Source organism: Apium graveolens, chromosome 10 (genome assembly GCF_009905375.1).
Source record: "Apium graveolens cultivar Ventura chromosome 10, ASM990537v1, whole genome shotgun sequence".
In the NCBI taxonomy this organism is placed as follows: Eukaryota; Viridiplantae; Streptophyta; class Magnoliopsida; order Apiales; family Apiaceae; genus Apium; species Apium graveolens.
In genome coordinates, this window is record NC_133656.1 from 234,288,066 (window position 1) to 234,297,517 (window position 9,452).

Here is a 9,452-nt window from a genome sequence, read left to right on the forward strand (position 1 = left end):
AGAATCGAATGCTTTGCTAGCATACTTAAGAGACGCGAAATGCGGAGAATCTAGCACAAAAGATATATGTAGGTCTTCTTAGTTTATGCATCCCTGCATATTGCCAGAACTTCGGAGCACAATCACTTAGATTTACAATAATACAAAGACCAACTTCAGGTGAATAATAAAATCTGTTTTCCAGCCAAAACTGAGGTATAAGGTTTGGAAAAAAAGAATTTTTTTCCAAAAAACGAATTGTAGTTAGAAAACCATGATGTTCTCTAAATCCACATTCCTGAGTGGTAAAGAATTTCTCATTTAAATCTGTTGCTAGAGAGAGCATCTTACTTTACATGTTTGTAGGCGGTCTTTGGCGTAGAACTGTACCACTATGCCAGTGGTTTCATCAGCTCTAAGTTGTTGATGATGAAGCTAAGCTTTCTGTAAGTCCTGCTGCAGAGTGGAAAACTGACAACTTAGAGTTCAATTTGATTCACCTCCTTGATGCCAAAAATTTACTCCTTCAGTTGCATTACAGATCATTCAGCTAACTATGCACTTGTAAAACTATATATGCTCCACACGAGGCCGATTTCCAATTCATACATTTTTTTACCCCACACGAACATTGTATGATTCCCAACGACAAATTATGTTCTGATCTTTCTTATGAACTTGTATGATTATCACCTGAGTTTTGAAACTTGTACAAAGCGAATAAAAATTCAAGCTACCTTAGTAGTGAGTTTCAGTACTTTTGTTACTCTGATCAAGTCTCAGAAATAGGTTACGTAGTATGAACAAGATTCTTAATGCTTAGTTATAAAGTCCAACAAATCGGTACTAGAACTAGTTCTAATAATAAGGAATGTGTTAAATATATGATCCTATTGGGGCCTTCCTCTAACACCTTAAGGTTTCAGATGAGCTGGTTACTCAACAGAATGTACCAATGAAATTATCTACTTCACCAAGAACAATAAGAATTGACAAAACAAACGTTTATCAAATTGAGAAAACAACCAATCAATCAAACAGCAAATGCAGCTCAAGATTAAACTGACAATATGATCATTTAAAGAATCCACAAAACAACCCGTCCGTCAAACAGAATGTAACTTAAGACTCATCTGATCAATTAAACAGCAAATGCAGCTTAAGACTAATATACATATACGATAGTTCAACCAACACAAATATTCAACTGCACATAACTAGAAGCAACCGCAGTAACACATTCATTGATCCATGATAGTTATAAGCAGGATAAATTTAACAAAACACCATTCTGTGGACACTACTAGTCTAGTCATAGGACTAGGCAAAAAGATAAAGAGAGGCAACATGGCCACTACAATCAGATGGTCAAAATGTATGAGTACTGAAATGTCTAGAATAAGTAATTAGCACAAAATATGCCAACAATCTTGAACATGTTCAATTCCAAAAAAATGGTTGGATCATCATCTTCCACCAGCAAAATACAAACGAAATGAATTCAGTAGCAATAACAGTTACAAAACATACGCAACTGGACACAAGTGACTGAATTTCAAACACACCTTATCACCAGGAATTGTACTCTGCTCAACGGGCCTGATTATTTTAAAATACATTCCGATTGCACTCTTGGCACACAAGGACTCTGCTCTACGGGCCTAATTCTTTTCAGATATAAACTGCACTCTCGATTTACATGTACTCTGCTCCACGGGCCTAATTTTATTAAGATATATTTTAACTGCCCTAGAATAGCAAAATAATCATTAGAAGGTAAAATTGTGTAAACGAAATCCCGGACATCTGCATTTTACATTCACAATATAAGGACAATGACAAAAACTACCAAGCAGCAACTGAATACTGATCACAAAAGCATTACAGAAACACAGATGAAGTTTATCGCACAAGAAGGCCTTCTCTAATTGTGCAACCCTGTGAGTTAATGAGGTGATCATCCTCGTTTACGTCTCATTCTTCTCTACTAGCTCACTCATCATCCTTATCATCTGAGTTTGCTACTCCTCATTGCTCTTCTTCTCCCCGGCATTCTCACTAATCATCATGTCCACTCGTTACCACTCCAGTCTCCTCGTCCTTCGCTTGTTGTTCTACTTATTGCTTGTGACATACTGGTTGGCCTATTTGCACTGCAGCACACATAGGTTAGGTTTTGCATTTGCAACCATTGTATCAATATTTTCCATTGGGTTATACAACATCATACATTGTAATCCGAACATTGTCTCTGCAATTTCTCCGTATTATATTATATTATACATTCTCATGTTTGTCTTGCACTATTGAACTTCACAGAAAGTACAACTTTGATCTTCACAACAAAGTGACTCTAAAATGGCTTCTCCATCTAAGCCCCAGATTTGATTACTCAGAATTGGCAACAGGATTAGTTCTCGCGATCTTCTCACACTTTCTATGGATTAGGACATGTATACTCAGAAATTAGGAAATTCTGCGTAATAAGGTGTTTACTAAGTTGTTTAAATCTCATTTCTTATACAAGTAGTAATTTTTGCTTCTCAGCTAAATATAAGTTTCTGCATTTATTTAGTAACGGAGCCAACATATTACCAATGAAGTACTAAAGTTTTTCACAGCTTCACATTTTTTAGTGAATTGAACATCTACATATATTCAGAAATTGCAGTTTCCGAAATGCACAAGGCAAAGAAACTTGTACGTAATCTCCAGGTGCTCGTTCTATAAATTTAGATTCTATCCCCCATTTTCATAATATATATTTTTTCCCAGTTTGTTGATGAGATCATCTTTTAGAACATGGCCACCTCTAAACTTCTAGCCGTACTCATGTTGAGTTTCATCTTTTTTCTATCCAACACTTTTATTGGCGGATGTAAGTGTAATATACATTTCTATTTTTGTAAATTATTGTTCATGCTCGTATTTTAACATAATTTCGTTAACTATATGCTCATAGTAATTTGTATAATATGCAGGCGACATGGTGAACAAGAGCTCTCGAAAGATGCTTGAAGTTGAAGGTGGCGAGAGGAATGGACTGTTTTTGTTATAATTTATGTGCTGATAAAACTTCAACGGACGATTCCTTATGTTGGTGCTGTATTAATGGACCAGGAGGAACCCAACCTTGCGTAGAGACAGCAGCAGAATGCCAAGCCATATGTCACTGCAAAACCACTTGTGACTGATCAAATGCGATTCTTGACACTTTGAATTCAGAATCTGAAGATCGTATTATTGCGCTAATAATGTTTTGCATATATGAATATAGTTCCTGGTGTCTAGGCAGAAGCATCGATCAAATTTACAGTAATTTAAAGCATCAATTGTATCTTTTTCCCTTCTCTAAAGATCCTCTCTTTAAAGTAATTGAGGCCCGGTACAAAATCATTTTTGGGCATAACTGAAAAAAATGTGATATATTAAAAAGAATTTAAAATTTTGTCAAATGTAATAAACACATTTTCACGCCTTAATTTTCTAACCAATATATTGAAACGGAGGGTTTTCTGTTAGAAGTAGGGTGTATTTTATATTTTGGTAATTCTATCTGTCTAAGTCATCGGTTTTCTATAGTATATATACAAGAACGGATGCTAGACGCCAGCTATGTAGAACCTTACAAATTGAAGAAGCAAGAGATGATTATATGTATCTGGGCCTGCCTAATACGATGAAAAGAAGTAAGGTGACAACGATGGTTTTTCTGAAAGATAAAGTAAGAAGACGAGCTCAAGGATGAGATGTAAAAATTATCAACCAGGGCGGAAAAGAAGTGCTGGTGAAGTTAGTCATTCAATCTTTGCCAACATGTGCGATGAGCGTATTTTTACTGCCATTAGAGATCACTAAAGATGTGGAGAGATGTATTTCGAAATTCTGGTGGAATACTAAGAAAACAGCTAGTAAAAGTATACACCGGATGAGTTGGGACCAATTGAGTCGACATAAATCTTGTGGGGGAATGGGTTTAAGAGATTTTAGAGATTTTAATTTCGTAATGCTTGGGAAACAAGGTTGGAGATTCATTAAAAATCCTCACAGTTTGGTTAATAAGGTTTTCAAGGCGCGTTACTTCCCTGATTGTTCGTTTATGGATGCACAAATTGGTAACAATCCTAATTTTGTTTGGTGGAGTATTTGGGAAGCTAAGCATGTTATTGCAGCAGGTATGAGGTGGAAAATTGGCTCGGGGAACTCTGTTAATATTATTGGTAAGCCCTGGTTATTAGATGAAAATAATCCGTTTGTAACTTTAACGGTCCAAGGCTTGCAAAATCACAAGGTAAGTGCTTAAATGTTTATGGATCACAAAGAGTGGGATGAGGAAATTCTGAGTGACATGTTCAATACTCGTGACCAGCAGTGCATTAGGCGTAAAAATCTGATAGAGAGTAGTGGTGATGATGAATTGTACTGGGCAAAAGAAGTGTCGGGGCATTACTCTGTTCGAAGTGCATATGGACTCCTTCAACAACAAAAGAATTTATGGAGACAGGATGATCAGAATAGTATGTGGAGAAAGACGTGGAGAGTAAAAGCACCTCCAACGATCTTAAATTTCATGTGGAGAGCTTTGTCGAATTGTTTGCCTACAATGATGATGTTAATGCAGAAACACGTACCTGTCAGCTCAGTTTGTCAAGTATGCAGAAATGGTGATGAAACAGTGGAGCATATTTGTGATGACTGAGAATTTTGCGACGTAATTAAGTGAATAAAGTGTGATTTATGTAAAGTGATTATAAAATATGTGATTAAGTGATGATTATTGTGTTTACTGTATTTTAGTCTCTAGAAGCGTAAATGAAGCATTCCAATTTAAAGAGTCAGCTTAGGAGTTAAGTTGCGTTGTCGGGCCGCCATGTAGAATGGAATCCGACCTAAAAAGGGATTAAAGTATATAAAATGTGAAATATGTGTTATTATGTGAAATGAAATGCTTGAGTAAAGTATTGTGTTCTAGTGACGTGTCGGTCGATAATGATATTGTAAAGCATAATTGAAACGCTGAGCGTCGGGCCGTCAGGCTGAACGTGACCCGGTACGCGTAGAAATGAATAATATTAAAGAAGGATAAATTTTTATGATCAGACATGAGTTGTGACGTGTTCATATGTGTACTTGATTGTCTGTATGCATGATTACGAGATCTGTTGATATTTTTATGAATTTAAGGGAATTATTTGATTTAAATAAGGTTTATTTAACCTTCGCACATTTTTATGCATGAGATTTGTTCTATTATCTTCTAAATAGTCCTAGAGACTTTCTAAAAATGATGGACGGATTTATTTGGTGATCGTTGCATTTTAAATTAATTTTTATGTGCTAAAATGCTATATTTAGTACGAACTTGTAAAAATTATATAAAATCAACTGTGCGCTTAAAATCTTATTATGAGTAATGGTTGGAAAGCTAATTTCGAGATCTACGTCTTAAAAATTTCATTCGCAATAATTTTTGACTTTCCGAGAGGGATATATTCAATATTCGATTTCTATCTTATTTGAGTAAAAAGAGAAGGTAAATAAAACATAAAAAGGGGGATTAGTAAATTACTAAAATACCCCTTCCCTCTTAGCATATATGAACTCATTTCCTCCTTCTTTTCTTTTTCCACCCGGCCACTTTCTCTCATTCTCTCATTCTCTCATTTTTCTCTCATCTCTCTCACTCTCGAAGCTCTCTCTTCTCTCTCTTTTTCCTCTCGGTATATTGTCTCTCTCTCTAATTCTTTGAACTCCCCCATGAATCTTCATCTTTGTTCTATACATGAGCTTCAATTCATGTGCATGTGTGTGTTTATGCTTGCATGCGAAGTGCGTGTGTGTGTTTGGGTTCAGTTTTGAGCCGAGGCCCGAGTTTTGCTTGATCAATTCTTGTTTCTGTGATTTTTATGATGAAATCATATTGCATGTAGTGTTGCTGTATTTTTTTAAGTGAATCGGAGGTTTTTATGGTTGGATAACCTCGAATGAGGGCACCACCGTGAAGCCACCGCCACCGGTGATGAACTCCGTGAACCGGTGGTGAGTGATGATGTAAACACTGAGCTCTACTACATCAAATACTTATTTTTGATTGTTGCGTGTGTTATTCTTGAAAAACCCGAATGGTTTTGATCTTTGAAGTTATGGATTTGATTTTTGTTGAATAAAGTGATTATGGATTGTTATTAGAATGGCTAATGTTTAAAAGAAGTGAAATTGTTATTGCATGATAATTTTTGGTTCGGCATTTGTACTAATAAAAAGGGAATTGGATTTTGTGACTTGATTATTGGTGTAAACTAAGCTTAATTTGTGAGAATGTTATTGCATGTTGATTTAAAAGAAGAATTAGTGATGCATGTTATTGTTGGTCCTTAAATTGTGATTTAAAACTTTGCATGTCAAGATTGATCTTTGTATGTGTGTTTTCTTGAAAACCCGAATGGGTCTTATGGTTAAAAAGAGAATTAAGTTGATTTTGTGAGTTTACATGCTAATTATATTAGTTGCTAGTGATAATTAAAATGGAGAACTTGGTTGCATGTCAATGATTGGATGGTGCTTGTGTTCGAATTTTGATAATTGAAGAAGGTGTTGATTTTCGATTCTTAATGTGATTATGATTCGGTTTTTGGATTAAAAAGAATGAAGCTTAATTGCGTAAGAGACTCTTGTAATTTGCATGTTACCAAAAGAGGTTTATTTGTGTTTGATTATGTATGATTGAAATTGAGTACACTTGGTTGTGTTTTTGTGTTTATAGCCGAATGGAATATAAGTATAAAAGCGATTGATTTGGTTCCATTACCTTGTTAAGTGATTGCATGTGAAATTCTAGGAGATATGTGATTTATTTGTTTGTTGGATGGTTGTTGTGGTTCGAATTAAGGAGTAAAAGAAAAAGGGAATTAGGTTGTTTGATATTAAAGAACTATAAGTTAAAGTTATGGTCGTAAAGATTTAGTTGTGAATAAATCATGTACTCGTATGAGTTATAATAGGGTGATTTGAAGAATAGTTAAGGTTAAGCAAGTATAAATTGATTGTTGAGTATATAAAGATATAAAGGCTATGAGAAATGAATGTGTTATGTGCTATGTGCATATGTGTATAAGTTATACTCGTATATTGAGTCAAGAGTATAATCGAGCTATCATATTGAGTGATCGTTTCAGGAACGAGAGTTGAGAAACTGATTAAGGTTTTGGTTTTTATTGTAGATTCGGAGCGTGAGGGCATTCAGGCTAGGAAAGGGAAAGGTATACTAGGTGGCAGTAGTTCAACCTTCAGGAAAGCGAATTCAGGCAAGTAACTCTCATTACTTGTGTAAATGGTTATAGAGAGAATGTTGTTCATGCCATGTAGAGTATTGAACTGTTAAAATGATGAACCCCTGTTATTGATTTGAGATACCCTGTCTTGATCTTGTGGAACTGTTATTGATAAGCTTATTGATTCAACCCTTTTTGGTAACCTATCTTTCCTATTCAAATTATTTGTTATACCGTGAACTGTTATAAACCCTATGAGTACCTTTACGAATCCCTTGTAATGATGCTATATTCCTTAATCACCATATTCCCTATCGATCCTTGAAACAGTTTTGATTCTTCTAACTTAAGTACCTTGTTATCATTGATTCAAGATCCCTAAAATTGCACCCTGCTTATCCTTGATTCATTTCCTTAACTTTGATTTCTTGAAATTGGATTTAAGAATGAGTTTCGACTTGAAAGAGTCCGAATGATTTCATATTCGGTAATGATATAATGAATTTAGAAATCCTATCTTTTTCCAACTCAAGGTTTTCCAAACGAATTCCTGATGGATTGGATTGGACGTAAGAGGCTAGTGGGACTAGTCTAGTCATTGTAAGAGGCTAGCGGGGCTAGTCCAGTTTAAGGCTGAAATTATGCCATTTGGTACCTTAAAGACCGGATGGAGGTCGATACGGGCTGATCACCCGTATTATAATGGAATGAAAGATAAAGTGGTCCAATCAAGGGTTCCATATTGATTTTTTAAAAAGGAATTGAAATTTCCTACTCAGTAATTGATTCTTTGAAACTGAAATGATTTATATTGCTTTGAAAAGAGTTGATTGTGATATTGTGCAGCTTATAACTCGTGAACCCTGATTTTTATTCTGTTGATCATATAACTGATTCCTTATAATGAAAAGATTGTTGGTTTCCTTTTAGAAAGATCATTTGTGATCCCGATAATGATTTGTGATGAATCTCGGCTTTCACCCTACTTTGAGCCTTGTTCCTTGAAAGCCCCAAATTTTTCCTTCATAACCCTTTCTTAACCCGAAAGATAGAAACCTGCCACCAAGATCTGATAAAGTAGAATGCCCTGAGATTGGTAAAGTATATTGTGGATTTTATATCATAGAACTGCTTTATAGTTACTTGCTGAGTTTTATACTCATATGTTTTGTTTTAATCTAACCATGATAGTTAAGCAAGAAGATGGCCAGGCTTAGGCGCACTGCTCGTAAGAGCGTACCTGGTGGTCCCTATCGTGTTGAGGGCTTCCGGTTTCCAGAGCAGGTAGTGATGTTTTTGAGTGAGCAAGCGCTTAGCCAGGGAGATGTAAAGATACAATGGGTTATCTGTCGGTCCCAAGCCGGGATCAACTATGTATATTTAATATTATTTTGGGGTTGTAAGTTATATTTTATGATTGATAGTTGTAATCTTGTCTCATACTTTATCCTGTTTGATCCTGTTAGTAGCTAATCGGGGTTTACGCTTATTTAATTAGTAGATTAAAGGTGTGTGGGTCCTCATTTCCTAACCCCGAGATTGAGGGCGTCATAATATTTTATGTCATTGTACTTTGGCAGCTCAATGTTGGCAACGATTGTTACCTCAGGTCACTGCAAACGGGAATTATAATTTTTTCCGATGGTGGCAGAGAGTTCTGGAGGTCTGTGACAACGAGAAAAGAGCAGAAGTGGCCTCAGTTTGTTGGTCGGTATGGAAAGCTAGAAATGATTTTGTTTGGAACAAGAATTATACTCGTCTGAATGTTGTCATAGCAAAAGCTAGGCAGTTTCTTCTACAATGGAATATAGCCCAAAAGAATAAACAACCATCACGTTATCCTAATCTTGTTGAAGGTGACGGGAATGAGCTTTGGGTTGCACCACAGATTGAATATATGAAGATCTCGGCAGATGCAGCACTTTTCTCTGAGTATAATGCTTCAGTTTTGGCTTTGATTGCAAGGGATGATCATGGGGATCTTGTTAAAGCGCGAACTCAGTATCTTCCAGGTATGGTGTCGTCTATTATGGCTGAAGCTTTGGCGATTAAAGAAGTACTCAGTTGGATTAAAAGCAAGGGCTGGAGGAAGGTGGTGGTGGAGTCGGATTGTCTGACTGCTATTCAGGCCATTCGAAGTAAGACGCCAATGGTGTCTCCTCTCGGGAAGGTTGTTCAATCCTGTCGGAATATGTTGGTGGA

At 36.0% G+C, this 9,452-nt stretch overlaps 1 long non-coding RNA gene across 1 annotated transcript; it reads left to right on the forward strand.

Annotated features, from left to right (window-relative positions):
• Window positions 1-1,652: 1,652 nt before the first annotated feature.
• On the forward strand, window positions 1,653-3,821 carry LOC141693177 (uncharacterized). The gene is made up of 3 exons (XR_012563030.1): window positions 1,653-2,147; window positions 2,299-2,857; window positions 2,961-3,821. It is a non-coding gene; the product is annotated as an uncharacterized LOC141693177 (long non-coding RNA).
• Window positions 3,822-9,452: the final 5,631 nt, after the last annotated feature.